The following is a 19,198-nucleotide window of genomic DNA, read 5'->3' on the forward strand; positions in this document are numbered from 1 at the left end:
AAAGTTGCCATTTTGAATGTCTTAATGGGTTCATGCATGAGTTAAGATCACTTTCATGGAAGTATAATACTATTTTTAGAGTTTGGGCCTATTTGGGTCAAATAAAGTCACAAAGTCAGTGACTTTATAGATTAAGACGTTGAAGAGGACTTCGATCTGTGATTATAGCCGTTGGATTAGAGTATTAAGTGCTTAATGGGAAAACGGATTCACAAAGTAGTACGATGGGCGTACATGCATGTACGCGCAACGTACAAGCCATACAGCTGTACGCTTACCGTATAAAGGAGTATGCCCCGCGTACTCAACAGAAGTGGGCTTTGCATGTTTTAGGCCTCGGTTTGGGCCATACATTGGACTTTGTTTCTTTAGGCCTTAGTGTGCCATCAGAAGACATATATTTTGGGCTTAGAATATGGTTGGGCTTTAGGGTAAGGCCAATTAGAGGAGTTGGGCCCAATTTAGCAAATTGGGCCATTAGTGGGCGACTATTGGGCTTGGGAAGTATACCTAGTATTGGGCCTTTCATATTATGTGTTTGGGCCTTAGGTTGAGGCCCATGTGAAGGGATTGGGTCCAGTTGGAACTTAGGCCATATATTGGGCCTTGTGGAAGTGTTTATCTTTTGCGCCAAGGTTTGGGTACAGTCAATTTGGGACAAGAGTATGTGAGGGGTAGAATGGTCTTTTACCCCAGTGAGGACTTATGGTTAAGTTATGAGAATCCCGGACTTATATAATTTGTATGATGATCAGTAACTCGGGGAGTCGAGAGATTAGCAATTCGGGGATCTACCAGCTAGCAGCCAAAGGTTTATCCGTGGGATTCTGCAGTCAGCTTGTGAGGTGAGTATTCTCCTGTAGGAACGAGTCGAAGGCACCAATGCCGGCCCGTTTATGTATGTTATTATGTTCCGGGCTAAGGTCCGATGTCGGGTGATACCCGAGGAATGTTTGTATGCTTGTTGTCTTTGTGATTCTTGCACGTGCGTGTTTTATATGATTCCGGATTTCGGTCCGATGCCGGGGAAAGCCCGAGGAATGTTTTTATGTTTCCGGATTTTGGTTCGATGTCGGGCGGGGCCCGAGGAAGGTTTATATGTATGTTTCCGAACTACGGTTCGATGTCGGGTGGTACCCGATGAAGGAATGCATGTTTAGTTATACTTGTTGTCTTAGTGATGCTTGTACGTGCCTGGTAGGGAGGTGAGTGTGGGCGGGGTCCCGCATCTCATCACTAGCTGAGTGTGGACGGGGTTCCATATCACACCATTAGCAGAGTAGGGGTGGGGCCCATGATAGGCAAGGCCTAAAGACTATAAGATATAGTGTTGTGTATGATTCTTTATGTACTAGCATGATTATATGTTAGTGTTTGTATGTGCATAGCGGGCGGGGCCCAGAGACAGGTGGGGTCTGGTAGAAACAGATCTGTATACCAAGCAGGGCTCGATACTAGGCGGGGCCTGATGCCGGACTTTGTCTGATGCCGGGCGGGACCCGAGGAAGGGGCGGGGGCCCATTTTATGTGATTATGCGATTATGTGTATGGTATGTGGTAGTTTGGGGAGACTCACTAAGCTTCGTGCTTACAGTTTTTAGTTTTAGTTTCAGGTACTTTCGGTAGCAAGGGGAAGGGCTCGGGATGATTGTAGTGCACACACCATTGGTTTAGCCTGGGATGTTTATACTCTGATGTTTATTTGACAGAAGTTTATGATATTTTGAGATACGCGATTTATGATTTTTATATGATGTTTGATAACTATGGTTTTCTTAATGATTAAAAATGAAATTTTTGGACTGTATTTTTGGGATGTTTCATAGTCCCTTTGTATACTTATCGACTTTTTTTAGTTCATTAGGGACGATGCGCAAAGCAAAATCCATCTTGTCCGTGAAAGCATTGGTATACTCGTCAATGGACATGTTTCCCTTCTTCAATGTCAAAAACTGGTTTTCTAGTTCCAACATGTTTTTGGGCTGAGCAGAACTTGCGTTTAAAGTGTACCAAGAATTCTGCCCATGTCAGTTGTAGTGGCTCATTGGGGCTTATGATCTTTCCCAAAGTGTTCCACCAACGAACAACACCACCTCTAAACTGATGCACTGCATAAGTGGTTTGCAGCTAGCCCTTGCAACCACACGTTATGAAATCTAGCTCCATTTCAGAGATCCACTCCATAACTCTGATTGGATCATCTTTCCCAGTAAAATTTGATGGTTTGCAAGTCGTGAAGTCTTTTACTTGCATCCATTTCTTTCAATCCCTTCGTCTTGCTTATTTCTCCTGACCACTAACGGTTCATCTGGACCAACGGTTCTACTATGGTTTCCTTCTTCTGACTAACCTTCATTCAGTTCGAACTGTTCAACGGGCATAGTAGGTTCATCCCTATTAAGCAACATTTGGCTGATCTCCTCCCTTTGTTCGCCCTTCATAGCCCGAATCATTGCTTGGACTCCTGCCATCGTGATTGGGTCGGGTACAGCTGCTACCTCTGGTGCACGCTCAATCACAGGCCGCTGATTAACATTTCCATTAGCGTTTCCGAGTCCGCTCGAGTTCTTACCATGTCGATCTATACACCAAATTAAACGTTCGATGTGCAGTGACGAGAATTTAGATAGGAAAGCTTTATTTACGATAGACGTATAAATCTCCTTATAACTCCGAAAAGTTATATGTCAGTTCTAATATTGTAATTAAAAGTTTAGAAATCTGAACACATAATAATCCCAGACCCGGTCGGCAACAAACCATAGATCCGATCATATAATGCATATCATAAATCATTTAGCACATAAAAGCATTTGAGGCATCTTCCCTAATTAAGCTAGTGCTTGTGTCAATTCAAGTTATCTACCTAAAATATAATAGACACACTTTCAAAATCATCGCTTAGCATTCTAAGTTTAAGTCTAGAAATAAATACTTATTCCTAGTTCGCTTAAACTAATGCTCTAATACCAACTGTGACATCCCCAAATTCACGGTCATTTAAAAAAATTTATTTATGCTTATTTGAAAATCAGAGTATCCTTTTTAAAGAATAATATTGCGGAATTTGTTCCCAGAAAAACATGATAAATATATTATCAAAGCATTTCCAAATAAATGTATTTTGTTTTTTTATTAAAACTTTGGGATGTCATCATCAATACAGAAACATAAGCATAAAAGACCTTACATTCATTTACACTAGTGATCTACATCTCTATTAATCTCTCAATGTAATGTAGTTTCATATCGACACCTGTTATACAAATAAATTGAGTGGATCAAGTTGGAAAACCTGGTGAGTACATAGGGTTTTTAACCCACAATAATATAATTATTATGTTTAATCATCAAACAATTAACTCAATTTCTCATCTCTATTATCTCCTTTATTTCTTAAGGATCTACCCTAATAATCGTCTATCATTCACTCATTTATTCCTAAGTATTGTCCTAAGGAATAGGCACGGAGTCCATCACTGCCGATGACACAGCTGTCAATGTTATCTATTAGGCCACTACTAGAAAAAAGGATTTTCTTGACAGACGAATTACGACATACAACAGTTTTATGACAGGCATACAAGTCTATCATAGAGTTTATGTCCTGTATCGTACAATATCAATGATTTACGACAGAAAATAATGTATGTCGTAAATATATGTCATATTTCAAGAGTAAATTGAATTATTTTTTTTCCGTCAATACTATAAGAAAAAGTTGAAAATAAAAGGATATATAATGTAATATAAGATAAAGAAATGGTTTTGAAAATTAAAATTCAAACCAAATAAATCTTGCATTAACTAAAGTTTTTAAGATAATATATAATAATTTTAATTATATAAACACTATTTAGATGGATAATTTTAAATATATGGTATTTTTGATAAAGTTTGGTAGAAACTATATATAACCGTTATTTGTTAAAAGACGTAAGGAAGAAAAGAAATAATTGTACGTTTCTTAACAATATAAATTCGAAATTGATAATTTAAATATATGGTTGATGATTTATATTTATGGGATAAATTAAAGTCGCATTTCTTTGATAAAAAAACATAAAATGAATTTCTTAACAATTTGTATAGTGATATTTCAACTTATTATTTACAGTCTGTAAACATATTTTTGCATTAAGTAAATACCAAATGACTATTTTATCTATTTAAAAACATATTTCATTTCCAAAGAATATTCTATATTAGTTAAAAATAATAATGGCAAACAAAATAATAAAATAGCGTTAAAAGTTTAAAAAAATGGGTTGAATATATTAAAATGACATTTAAATTTCATTTCCAAAGGATATTTTATATTAATTAGATAATGTCAATATTGGTAGATTTTATTACTATCTATTTAAAATAGGTAAGCAAAAAAAGGTATTAATATATTATATATTATATACATTATATATATTAGCTTTAGACTTTGATAACATAATATTCACGTTTTGGAAATTTTAGTCCCTTCCATTTACTGTTTCTTACTTTCAACACACAACTTTCAACACACAACTTTCACCTTATCAGACTTTAGCCCCTATATTCTTTTGACATTTATTTTTCTTTCCGTTGATCCTCTTTCTTTCACGTCTCTGCTTACTCATCTCCTTCTTTTCCTGTTCTTTTTCTACGTGTTCTCCACCTGTCTCGATTACCACTCTCACTTGGACCACCTATCTACCTATTGATCGGCTATGTTCAATTTTCAAATCCGCTTTCTTCCAACCTATTCAGAAAAAGATTGTCTGTGATTTTGTTATCCCCGACCATGGGTTCTCGATTTGGGAGAAACCCCAGATGTTATCGTTGAGATTCTGAAAGAGTGAATACTCAATTTAACGTTTTTCGTGTGCTTACGTGATGACGTCGACACCTATTACAACGAAGGCTGGTCGGTGGGAGTTATGGTTGTCGTCATCCCCCGGGAATCGGTAGTCGATTTTGGTGAAATCCCATATGTAGTCGTTCAGATTTCCTCCGGAAATTCTTCGACCATCTCTACTCTTCACCAGCTCAAAACCTCTGCATCTTACAGTAAGTTTTCTCTAATTTCCCATTCTAATTTCAAAATTTCTACACCAAATCTGCTTTTCCTGTTTCGTTTCAAGATGTTTACCCTTTTTCTTTATTTTTCAGTCTGTAAATCGGGTGTTTCCTTTTTCTTTTAGGGTGAATTCTGTTGTTTTAGTGCTCTTGATGCCATAAGGAATTACTAGATAAGTAGTTTTTTTCATCTTTTTTATCATTTCATTTCGTTTATCATGTTTCAGTTCCATGAGTGCTCTGGATGCCATGAATAATTATCTGGTAAGTAGTTTTTTCTATCTTTTCAATCATTTATTTCGTTTTTCACGTTTCAATTCTATGAAGTTCTACTCAAGCGACAATGGATTGATTTTCAGAAGGATCACGAGTATGGGATAGACTTCGTCAAATTCTCTAAATTCCCATTATATATATATATATATATATATATATATATATATATATATATATATATATATATATATATATATATATAACAAAAAATGTAAAACCATGACATACAAAGTATGTCGTAATTTCAAGTCGTAAATGTCTGTCATAATTACAAAAATGTTACGAATTATGACATACAAAGTTCGTCGTAAATGTATGTCGGAAACACAAGTCATATATGTATGTCTTAATTGTTGGTCATAAAGGTATGTCTTAAATTTTATGACAGGCCAAATGCCTGTCAATTTCCTTTACGACCTGGCTTTCAATGATAGACTTTTGTCTGTCATGTATAGGCATTTACGACAGACATTGTCTGTCAAGGAAATCCTCTTTTCTAGTAGTGGGCACAGCTGCCAATATTATCATTTAGGCGCAGCTGCCAGGATTATGACGTTCTCTAATAGACGCAGCTGCCGATATTATCCTTTAGGCGCAACTGTCAGGATTATGATGTACTCTAATAGGCGCAGCTGCTGATATTATCATTTTGGCGCAGCTGTCAGGATGTTTAGAGTACATCGTAGTTCAAAAATATCTACAGGTTGTGGCGCAACTGCCAATGTTCAACTATAGGGCACTAAGTCCATAGCTACCAATGTTCAACTATATCAGCTTTCATCCTTCATCATTCCTCTACCCATCTTTACCCAATATTTTTACGGGTATAAAATACATATATAGTTTATATCAAATAAAACATGTATATTCGGTTCATCCAACATAGATATCAAGAACACATATAATATGCACACATAGCACGTAATTTACTTTAAATACTTCATATCTATGTGTAAGATGAAAGTAATCATGCACCCACTTGTTAAAGTGGTGATTCCAACTTGGATAGTGCTTCTCTTCTTAATAATATAATTTCCTTCGTCGAAACCTAGTATTATTACTACTAGATTTTAGTCTAATATTTATCGCGACTAATTACGAGCAATTTTGTTTTATAAGTGTTAAACAATACTTTTCAACCACTATGTACAGACAGGGTCATACATAACACACCGGAGCGCAGGACCATTTTGACATATAGCACTTCTGGAATCCAATAACCCTATGCTGCCCTTTAAACCAAATTTCCCGTACCGCGAGTAGTTAAAAAATATTATAATAACACTTTATATATATTATATTTTATAATATATATTATTTATAAGTTCATAATGATGATAATAAATTTAAATATAAGCTATATACTTAAAGTAGCGTAAGCATAACTTACTTACAATGGGGGTTTTAGCTAGGAGTCGGGCTCTGCAGGGGCAGAACTTCGTCGCTGAATCTTTCTAAAAAGATTCTAACAGTGCTTCTGCGCTCACTTTACTATACTAAAAGTACAGAAAGATAGGTCGATTCACGAGGGACCGAAATGCTCGGGGGATAAGAAGAGAAAGACTCTTGAATCAAGAGAATGGTGCAAGAAATATGAGAGCCTGGAGACTCTTATTTATGGTAATTGAATTTTCAAAAACTGCCATCTATAGTTAGTTAATGTCCTTATAGTTATTTAAACGACAAAACACCAATTTACAATACTATTTTAAATAGATTTAACGATATTTGTATTAAACTAATGTCGAAAGTTTTCAACATTAGTCTTATAACGACGGCGTCGTCGATACCTTCCTAATGAGATATATATATATATATATATATATATATATATATATATATATATATATATATATATATATATATATATATATACTTTATTTTAATACGTAAATATGCTATTATAATTTATAACTCGTTCATACGAACTCCGTTTTTGACGTTCTTTATATTCACGCGTAGCTATCGACGAGATCTACAACTTTCGTTTAGACTCCGTCAGCTAATTTTGACTTTATTTTTCGTCCATATTTTTATAAAATTAAATGATTTTGCTAAAATTATAAGTCTCTCATATGAACTCCGTTTTTTGCATTCTTTTTCTCAAAATTCTTATTTTAAGGATTACTACGATTTTCGTTTTGGTGGCATTAGCTAAAAGTCAATCATTCTCTTTGTAGATTTTTACGTCATACATTCGTTGTGCGCGGCTGACTTTTATATCTTATAAAAATCATATCTAATTCATACGGATTCGGATTTCAACGAAATTTATATTTCCGGGATCGTGACGACGTGTACTTGCTAAATATATAATAATGTATATATGTGTTTTAGCGCACTTATTTTTACGATTTACGATTCGGCTGATTTTACCTATTTATATTATAATAATTATGAAACACATAATATTCACATAATTCTTCTTTATTAAGTGAAATATATTACAATTGTTGACCATAACTATTACTTTGGTTAAGATTATTTATCGTAGATAATTAAAAAAAATCATCTTTAACGCTTGTTATTGACTAGCCCGTATTTGTGGGCGTTACATTGTGATAGCCTCACTAGGTCATGTTTAAATAGCCTTCATCCCCTTTTGTCCAGAAAATCGAACCCTAAGTGAGATCTTGAGAGTTTGAATCTTAAAGTGTGATTGTTGGTGCTTTGTGAATGAGAAGAAGAAGTAAACCATTTGGAGTGGTGCTTGGAGCTTGAAGATCTGAGATTTGTTCTTCATTTGTTTTCCTTGTGAGGTAAAAAGCTTCCATCTTGCTAATCCATGATGCTAGATCTAGTTTGGTGTCATTTTGTGCTTTTTGAGTCCATGGTTTGATTGTTGAGCCTCTTGATTCACTCTAGAAGTGATTGATGGTAGATCTAGGGTCCGTTAGGTCCCTTTGTCCATAAAAATGCAAGCTTTATGGTATTTATGGTCTCATGCATGTGTTAAGTCATTTGTTAAGCTCTTTTGAGCTCTAAGAGCCTCATTAAGCCATGCATGAGAAAGTTGGCAACTTTACGTGATAAACCACCTTAAGGAAGTCAGATCTAAGTGTTAGAGTGAAGTTTTAACCGTTTAAGAGCTAAATGCGAAAGTTGGTCAAGTTGGTGGAGTACGTTGGGCGTACAAGCAGGTTCGATGCGCGTACAAGCCCTGAAGTGAGTACGTCATGCGTACTCAGCAGTGGGCTTCAGATTTGTGGCCTTCTCGGTATTGGCCCATGTTGGACTTTTGTCTTCATGGGCCTTGTTAGGCCATCAAAATTCTCTTGTTGGGTTGTTGATATTTTATTGGACTATTTTGGTTGAAGGCCCATGAAAGGGGTTTGGGCCCAATTTAGAAAATTGGGCCATATTTGGGCTTTGGGTGATTATTTTGGAATTTGGGCTTTTGGACAATTGGATTGGGCCTAGGTCTTGGGCGGGGCCCGTTATATTCAGTGGGCGGGGCCCGTTATGCGAGTGTGTGTGTGTGTGTGTGTGTGTGGGGGGGGGGGGGGGGTTACTCATTAGGCGGGGGCCATTATGTGTTTATTTATGTATGATATATGGTATTTTGGGGAACTCACTAAGCTTCGGGCTCACGGTTTTCAATTTATGTTTCAGGTACTTCCGAATCAAAAGGAAAGATCACGGGATGATATGTTTTAAAAGATGAATAGTGGAAACGATGAGATGTTGGGTAGGCAATAGAGGTGCAAAACTATGACTGCAGTGGCCCTATCTTTCTACTATTTTTATTACTTTTTTATTATATAAATATTATTTGTTACATGTAAATCACTGTAATGATATGACAATACTACAATTTATCTGCCCTATTATTAATAATCCTAAATACATTAAACGATTTGTTTTTAATTGTCATTTTTTTTTGTTTTTTTCAGATATTATTTAATATATCTAAATAACTATAATAATAATTTTTATGTTAAAAATTACACTAATTTGTTGAATTGTTTTTAATTTTTTATATTTGTTGTAATTTTCATTTTTACATTAAAATTGTTTATTTATATATCTATGTTGTTCAATATATTTCAATGCCTAATACGAAAATTGTTTTTACGTTAATGGTAGTAAAACTTCAATTTAAGTTAGACTAGGGTAGTAAAAATCAATTAATGAAAGTAAAAATCGAACATAGTCTCATGAAAAAAAAACGTTATATTAACTTGTTTATCGGTTAATAAAATATAAAATTTTGTCATATTAACTTGTATAAGTTACAATAATGTGGATATTGTTTTATTAAACTGTGAATTAAATTCTTGAATTTATGTTTTAAGTTGAGAATATGGTTATATATATATATATATATATATATATATATATATATATATATATATATATAGTTTCAAATGTTTCTAACAATTATTGTGTACATGAATTGACCGATCAGAATTCAGGAAATAATAAAATAAATAAATAAGAGTAATTTAGTAATTTAATAAATAACTTCCCTAAATACTCCCTATAATCATTCTGGTCAAATTGACTTTTAACCTAATTTATCTACCTTTTTTATTTACGATCCTTCTTCTTCCCTCGCCTCATTAGTGTGTGTATGTGTGTGGTCGAACACGTTCACCATCATCGACAAACACATGTTGTCGTTTCTTCCTCCTGCCTCTCCACCGTCAGCTCCGTAATCCATCGATGTCGCCGTACACCGACGTCTCCCACTTGATTCATGGCTCGGTTATCCCCACCGGTGGTGGCCACGATACTTGTCAATTATTGTGATTGACTCTGTTTATTTCTCATAATGTGTGGATGTCTTTTTTCAAACGCCAAAGATATGAATCAGGTTTTTAATTTTTTTCCATTATGTATCGATTCAATTGTTTTTTGTGTTTTAATGCTAACATAATTTTTTTGGGTTTTTTAGTTTTACTACACCGTCATGATGCATGATGCAGGTACCTTAGGTCCTTAGCTATGCTGTGGTTGTATCCTTTTCAATAGGTTAGCATAATTATTTGATATTACATTTCTTTGACTTCGAATCAAATAACTAGACATGATAGCTATATTATTTTTATGATAATGTTGCAAAACTCTTTGGTATTCTAGCAACAAAGCACCACGTAAATTTGGTCAAAACTTTTGCAAAATTTTTTTGCCTTCTAAATGTTCGATGAAATGCCTATAAGACCCGATCTTATTTCATTGCAGTTTTAGGATTACATTCTATTAGAATAAATTACAATTCTGTAATATATGTACTACATTATGTTATAATTTATAGTTTTTATTCTCTTAGAATGCATTGAATTTTTTAATAATTAAAAGTTGATTATGTTTTTCTTGTGGGTTTAGGTTTTGAAGAGACTGCCATTGATGTGCAAAATGATGAAAACATGGAGAACGAGAGTGTATTCTAACAGTATGTATTCCGTCAGAATCTATACAATATTTCTTAACAATAATATTCATTCAGAATGGATTAGTGTTTTTGTTAGATTTTGATGTTTGTTTTCCCTTTTAACCATTTTTAGTTTTAATCTTTAAGAATAAATGTAATTCTTAAACCATTATTAGTCATATTTTTTTAGAATGAAAGTAATAATTGTTTATAGTCTTATTCTTTACGAATGAATGTAATTAGTGATTCTTAAAGAAAAAAATGTGTATTCTTTAGAAAATGTTATTCTTGATAATATGTTGTATAATTCTTTAAGCATGGTTATTACAAAAAAAAATATCTTGAATGGAACAACAGGGGTTATGTTCCTTATATAGGGGGTAAACCCTAAATTTTAGGGTTTAAGAAGCTGCAGAAGCTGCACACGTACGTTGGGCGTACTCCTCGTACGTTGGGCGTACGTGCATGGCATCCGCGGTTCCTTCTCACGAGTACGCTGGGCGTACATGGCAATGTACGCCCCGCGTACACGTTTTCCTCGGCCCATTCGCAAGGCCCAAAGGCTAAGGCCCAACCAAACAATTCCATTATTTAATTATAATAATTACTCATTATACCTCGAAAAATTCCGGATGTTACAACCATCTCACCATACACTTACACCTACACATACTTGCCCATAAGCTCATATAGGTTTCAATGTGTAAAAATTTAATAAGTAAAAGTTTTATTATATTTTAAAATAATAACAAATTACTAATAATCAATAAAATATTATTTTAATCATATTAACGAATTAATTTTTAAAGACTTTGACAAATTTACAAACCAAACATAATATATATTTCATTCTATGTGAACCAAACATATAAGAAATTACAATTTCATTTCACAAATTTTATTTTTTCTAAAAACATTTTGTAAAAAATGAAATTTATTGAAATCTATAAAAAAATACTCTATTGTTATAAATGCATATAATTAATATTTTAGTTTTCCTGAAGGCGGGATTACTTATATTTCCCACCAGAATCCGATCATATTCCACCCATCAAAGCAGAGCCGTAAAAAGTCCCCTCCCTCTCTCTCTCTCTCTCTCGATCGAATCAACTGAAATTTCTTTTTTTCTTATACACAAACACCGATTGAGTTCTTATTAACCACATGAGGAAGAGAAATTGAGATACCTGAAGATCAAATCGAGAAGGGTTGCTGTAAAGAGAGATAAACACACAGGGAAGATAGATTGACATGATTGAAAACGTAAAACCGAGAGGAGAGAAAAGGAAACCACGTACAAAGGAAAATCAAATCAAGAGGGGTATGGATCGAGGCTCAGTGTTCATTCATCAGATGTAGATTATATTATTTGTAAGGGAGGAAAACTCTGAATATTAAGAAAAAAAGCAGGAGATTCTGTAACATGTTGAAATGTCAATATACATTAGTTGACAGGTAGGGATTATGTTATTTGTTCAATTTTGTAGGAGTCAAAGAGTTCATTGCTATTAAAATCATTAAATCAAACATGGACTGGGGTGGGGTGGATTCAGAGGCTTAGCAATGTGGATGATGATCTCAACAGTTTTTGGAAACAATTTTTTTTGTAGTGTTAATTGGAATGGAATATCTCAAGTATTTAAATGATGCCCTATACACCCATGACATTTAGCCCTTTCACATTGCAGAAGTCATGGCGATTCACCATTTTTGGCCCTATTCTCCAATGTTGTCGGTCTTGTCGAGAAACAAGAAACAAAGATGTAAACTGATATTAAGCCCAAAGTATGAATATTTACTGTGTTTTGATTGAGTCGTTTGACTATTTAGTGTGTAAATTGACATAGTTAGAGAAAACTTCATTCTCAGATGGCACCCATATAGTGCATAATGGTGATGGAACTCCATAGTTGTAAATTTTGCTTGAAAGCCTCCTACGATGAGACCAGTTGCTCTAAATGATAGGTAGATGTGGGTTCATATTTTGGGAGGCACTAGAATGCATAAACATCTCCAACGTCCATTGATTGGTTTGTGTTATGAGACATAGATATGTTGTATGTTCATGAAATGATGTGGTCTTTTCTTTATTGTGTGATACGTTCAATTATATTTAGGTTCAAGCATAACTGCTAACTGATTACTTCTTGTGTTTTACATGATAAAATAAACAACAAAATATGAGTATCAAACTTGACTAAGTTGAATATAAATGAGCATTTGGTCATCGAGATAAGGGGTGATATGGTGATCATTAAGTGGGGATGAATTAAATGTAAAAAAACCTGGTTTTTGACAAACAGGTCCTATATCCCACTTAAATGCGCTCCCCATAACCATAGAACACAGTTGCATTTGGAAAACATTTGGAAAACCGGGTTATATAACTGTATAACTAAAAGAGCCGGTTGTATCATGAGATACCGGGTTGTTTATATAAGTCATATGACTCGGTTCCTTACTTTAAACCGGGTCATACAACTCTCTACTTTATAAATCCCGGTTTTTTCATAATATATCCCGGTTTTTTCAAAAAACGGGTCTTATATGGCGAGTTCTATGTGACGTTTTGTAGCAGTGACAAAATAGTTGTTAGAAACATTTGAACCTAACCCTATATAATTATTGTGTGCTACAATGCACCAATAAGAATTTAGTAAAAAATAAATTATTATTTAATCAAATAAAGATAGATATTAAATGATTTCCATAATTATATGTATATTAAATGATATCCATATTTATAATTCTTTTTTTATAGAAACTAATTAAATTCGTCATTAATGTCAACAATGATATTCTTTCAGAATAAATCCGTATCTACAAGAATGAGAATGTATTCTAGTAAATTACAATCTCGTTGTTCATATTTCATGCAAATTTATTGTAATTTTAGTGAGTGGGTATTGAAACAAAACACGAACTCATACATAAAAACCTATATGCAAATTCATTCTAAAAGAATGTTATTGCTGACATTAATGACGAATTTAATTAGTTTCCATAAAAAGAGAATTATAATTATGGATGTCATTTATATACATACAATTATGGAAATCATTTAATATCTATCTTTATTTAATTAAATAATTATTTAATTTTACTAAATTCATATTGTTGCATTCTAGCACACAATAAATGTAAAAAACACATTAACCTAGCCCTATATATTATGTATATATATATATATATATATATATATATATATATATATATATATATGTGTGTGTGTGTGTGTGTTTGTGTATTAAATTGTGAATTTATTGTATTAAGTTGTGAATTTCATATATTAAACTGTGAATTGACTATATTAAGTTGTGAATTAACTGTATTAAGTTGTGAATTAACTGTATTAAGTTGTGATGATTGTATTAAGCTGTGAATTTATTGTAATAAGGTGTGCAATTTTTATGAATTTTTTGTTTGCTTTTGAAATATGAGATGAAAGAATCATTATACACATATATGATTTCATCTATTTTGAATCAAATATGTAAAATTTAAACTGTGAATATTTGTGTAAATAATCTTTAAAAAAACACTAGCCTATAGATATGAAAGTATAAATATAAGTTTTAAGTTGAGAATATTAAATAGTGAAGTTATTCTATTAAGTTGTGAATTTTGTATTCTAAACTATGAATTAACTGTATTAAGCTGTGAATTAAATGTATTAAGTTGTGAATGTTTTATAAATTTATGCTAAAATATGATTGATTTATGGATGAATGTTTGTATTAATTTTTTGGAGAATGTATTTATTTTTTATATTGTATTAATATGTAAGAATATATTAGTTTTTAAAATTATTTTGCATTAAACTCTTAATTAGTAAATTAATTAGTTTATTAAACTGAGAATATAATATTTTAGCTATGAATCTATGATTTTATATACAGATCTCATTTGGACGGATGGTTGCAAAAGTGATACATGTAGTTGGTGGTGGTAGTAGCATTTAGGTTTAACTTATTTGATTTTGTTAATTGGTGTATAATGAATTATATTATGTTGTCAATTTTATGTATTAAACTAAAAATGGACTGTATTCAGTTGAATATATTATATAAATTTTGTGATAAAATATGAATTAATGTATGCATGAAAATATTAAATTGCTTATTACTGAATTAATATGTCTATCAAATTCTGCATACGATATTTTAAACTGTGAATATATCTTATAAATGATATATTTTTTTAATGAAATCTAAATTTTAAAAGAGAGAAAATTGAATTTGTCAAGTCATAATTCTATTTATTTATTAATTTTTCTATATTTGACTGCAAAATAAAATAGTATGCGATAAAAGTATTACTAAAGAAATTTGATCTACAGGGTTTGTTTTATTAAATTGTGAATATGATCACAAAATGTCATTGTGTTTGTTGTTAGTCTGACGTCAGTTCAACGATGAGATGTGGCTACTAGTTGTAAGCTAGGGAATGGAAAAGTCTACTTGATAAAATATAAATGTTGGATTTGTCCAAAATACTTTTAATAAAACATTTAAAAAATGATTCTTAAGGTTTTTAACATTTTTGGCGACGCAACACACGCGCAACAGTTTTTATGTCAGAAGTATTCTGAAAAACAAACAGCTGCGAAGGGCCAAGTGTTGCGCAGCGCAACAATAAGTGGTTAGAAGTGGTTTTTTAGAAAAAACAAACATCACCTAAACAACTACAATAATCATGTCAATTCCATACAAGAAATAACCCTGGGCTATCAGGCATCATACATCAGACAATTCTATCATGCAATTTCTGAAGATCCCTAGCCTATCACTAGCATGTTGTTATACCATAAACATCATATCAAATAGCAGTATGGTAACTTGGGGTATACTTTCTGGCTCCGACTGATCGTATACATTGCATCTTCCCTTGGTCACTTTTGAAAACAAATTTTTTCTTTGAAAACCATTTGAAAACTTTTACAATTCCTTAGTTTGAGTTTGGATTCACATGAATGCTCCTCCAATTCGCTCAAACCAATGCTTTGATACCAACTTGTAACGTTCAAAAATCACAACAAATTTAAAATTTTCAAAAACATCCCAATTACTCAAAAAGTGTTTATATAACCATTGTTCCCAAAAACATTATCTAAAATCAAATTCTCAAAAGATCCAACAACATAAAACCAAGGATGTTTACGATCACGTCTTCGCCTTCCCATGGTCCTCAGAAGTACCTGAAACAAAACTAAAACTATAAGCTAACACTCAGTGACATCACCCAAAATACCACCACATAACATAATAGATAACATCATGCATATAGAGCCTTCAGCATGACTGGACCGCCTCACCAGGCCTTCAGCCTATCTGGACCGCTCTCTGGGCTTTCGGCCTGACTGGATTGCCTCGCAGGCCTCGGTTAACCCAGAGCCATTGCCTCTGGCCTTTCGGCCTGTCTGGGGAAACGACCCGAACAGCTGGTTGGGAAGGCAAAGCAGGCCCGCTAGAACCAGTATTTCTCCCTTCGTTGAGAGCAATCCAGAAAACTCTCGTATGTGTCTTTCAGACACAGGAAGGGGAAGAGCCTCCACAAGATCGATCTCCCGATGGCAAAGCTTACCCTGATAGTGACCAAGCAGAGCCATCTCCAAGGAAATTTCGGCTTCAGCACCTGTGCAAATAAACGCCAAGTATAAGAACGCATAAGTCAACAAGATATCCTGTTCCTATTCTCTTTTCTTTTTGAAAGGGGGGGGGGGGGAAGGAGATGAGTGAATACCGCATCTCACGACGAATAAATGTGCCATCTTCCCACGAGCTCTCCAGTCGGCACTCATACCGGCCGTTGCAAGAATGGAATCTTACTAGTTCTCCCCAATGACAGTGACGTTTCTTAGCCGTTTGCCAAGAGTTAGGTTACTCCTAAACAGTTTGGGAAGACTGTCAGGAAAGTCTCGTGTTTTATGAAACCCACACCCCACAAGGTCTCGATTAACCCAAAGTCATTGCCTCTGCCAAATTTTTCTTTGGAGCATCTTGTTCAGAGATCAACTGGTGAATGCACCGCCTTTTCGCTAGAGTGCGGACGCCAGAATTTGTAGTTGAACAGAAAAAGTAACGGAAAACCCAAAAAGTGGGTATACAACCCAGAGATCAACAAATCAGTTCAAAACCTACGATCTTATTAATAGCGCTTGGGGTCAACTCGACAATGGAAAAGCCATAGTGATCCACAATCATGTCAAAAAATCAGATGTCGGCAGGTGCAACCCCACTTCGAATAGGGGGATCGGAACACCCACTTTCTCTGGAGGACAATCGTAGATCGATAACCCCTTTGCCGAAATCATCACACCATGTTCCGGTAAGAAACCGAAGCGATCTTGCAGAAATTGAAACTCCTATGCAGTAGGGACTCTACCGTAACGGTCCATTGTCAAAAAAAGATGGATGATAAGAAAAGAAAATTTCACAAAATGCTCGGATTGATGCAACGAAAGCAAAGAAAGAAGGTGAGGATGAAAGGTCTTGGAAAAGGGGGGGATTTTAAAGGCAAAATTGGTGTCACGAACCGTCCCTCGATGGATCTGACACACATTGACGACGCTGTCTAAAGCCTGTCAAATGCTAGAAACAATCTTAGACATACACGTGTTAATATATAGGATCGACCGACGACGCTGTCAAGCCAACGCATACACATTCAAACCTAAGGGGCTTGTTAGCGTACCTCTCAGGGAGAATGTCAAAAAAGGAGAAGTCTAACTAACGTCAGGCTTGGCCGGGTCAGAGCCTGGTTAGACTCAGACCGAGGCCAAGGTCGGGCCTTCGCCAACGCAAAGTTCACTGGCATGACGGTTAAGGTGCAGAACCATGCCTTAACCTCTTCTCCAAGGAATAACACCCCGGAAAACGTGGGACCAATCAGAGTGTTCCACTTGCCCATCTGACGATAGCAACGGTCATTATAAGATCAAAAGATTCTCGTCTAGCCAATGAGGGAAGGAGACAAAAAGGCGTGAGTGAGGATCCTCCAATATGTATGCCACGTCGCACCTCACGAGGGAATGCTTAACAGAATCAGTTGAGGGGAACACGCCTCTCAAACAGGTATAAAAGGATCCGTCTTCCTCACGAAGAAGGGGACAAACTCTTTTTCCTGTGATTTACTCTTACTTCTCTCATCTCTCATTCTAACTTGATCATCGGAGCTTCATCCCGGGAATTCCTCCCGGACGCCGACTAACGATCATCTTTCTCTTTTGCACTGTGATATCAGGAGACGGAACTTGCAAGGAACCCATCAACGACCTCAATCAAACCATCTCTGAAATATGGCAACATTTGGCACCATTCGGGTGTATCTCTTGAACGATATATCCACGAAGCAAACTGAAAGAGCAACGATGGCGGGTGAAATCCCGATGGCGTCAGGAGCAACGGAGAGAAGTCTGTTGCGTCAAATGCAACCATTCGATGGGGGGCAAACTTCCGTTCAGGAAGAACACACTTCAAACCATACACCAGATTCACATACGTCATCCAGCCCTGCAGCTGAAACGGCGGAAACTTATATAGCCAGCCTATCATGCCCAACAGCTAACCCAGTTCCGCAAGTAGCGATTGTAACCACAACTCCACAAATTATCGCAAAACAATAAACAACGATCCCTGTTTCGCAGCAACAATCCTTCCCACATATTTTGGGCACCGGCACCTGGATCCCTCACACTATTCAACCACAGCCATAATATCCCCTGATGGTTTATCCACACGCCACCATGGCAGGTTTGCCTCAAGTGTCGCTATTCGTACAACAACCATCGATCTTCAACTCGCCTGTACAACAGACCCCAGGTCTAATCCCTGTATTGTCTTAGCTGCAAGCCACTGCGGCGCAGACCTCGACCAACCAGGGATCCAGTTCTTATGGATTCGGCGTTCAGTTCCCAGTAGCATCTGATTTCAACCCCTTCACATCAGCCACTCAACCGTTCAATCTGTACACACATTAGTACAAAGGGGCCAACCTATATATGGCTCCCCCGGCGGGGCACTACGGAATCCAACAATTTGGATTGTCGCAAACCTACAACAGTATCAACCATACATCTCGCCAGCGGCCATGCATAACCAGATGTACGCGATCCCCTATCAGATGCAGCAACATACGGCCTATGGCGGTACTTCATACTCGTACATGGACAACCCCATGCGTAGCGCAAGCTCTAATTCCAGCCATGAACTGCTGTAATACGAGATCCTGCACACTACGATGATCCCGAATATGCCAAAATATGACGGTACTACAGATCCAGACGACCACATCGATAACTACGAGTGGACGATGATATCTCTTAAGATGGATCGTCGCTTCACCTGCACTTATTTCCCCTACATCTTAACAGGAAATACAGGCAAGTGGTTCAAAACTCTAAGACCAGGCAGTATCTCGAGTTTTGAGCAGCTGAAATACTTCTTCTTCAACAACTTCATGCAGTTGAGGAAAGGAAAAAGGGACGCCAACTCAATG

This window comes from Lactuca virosa, chromosome 5, assembly GCF_052849685.1.
Source record: "Lactuca virosa cultivar CGN04683 chromosome 5, Lactuca_virosa_CGN04683_v6, whole genome shotgun sequence".
NCBI classification, from domain to species: Eukaryota; Viridiplantae; Streptophyta; class Magnoliopsida; order Asterales; family Asteraceae; genus Lactuca; species Lactuca virosa.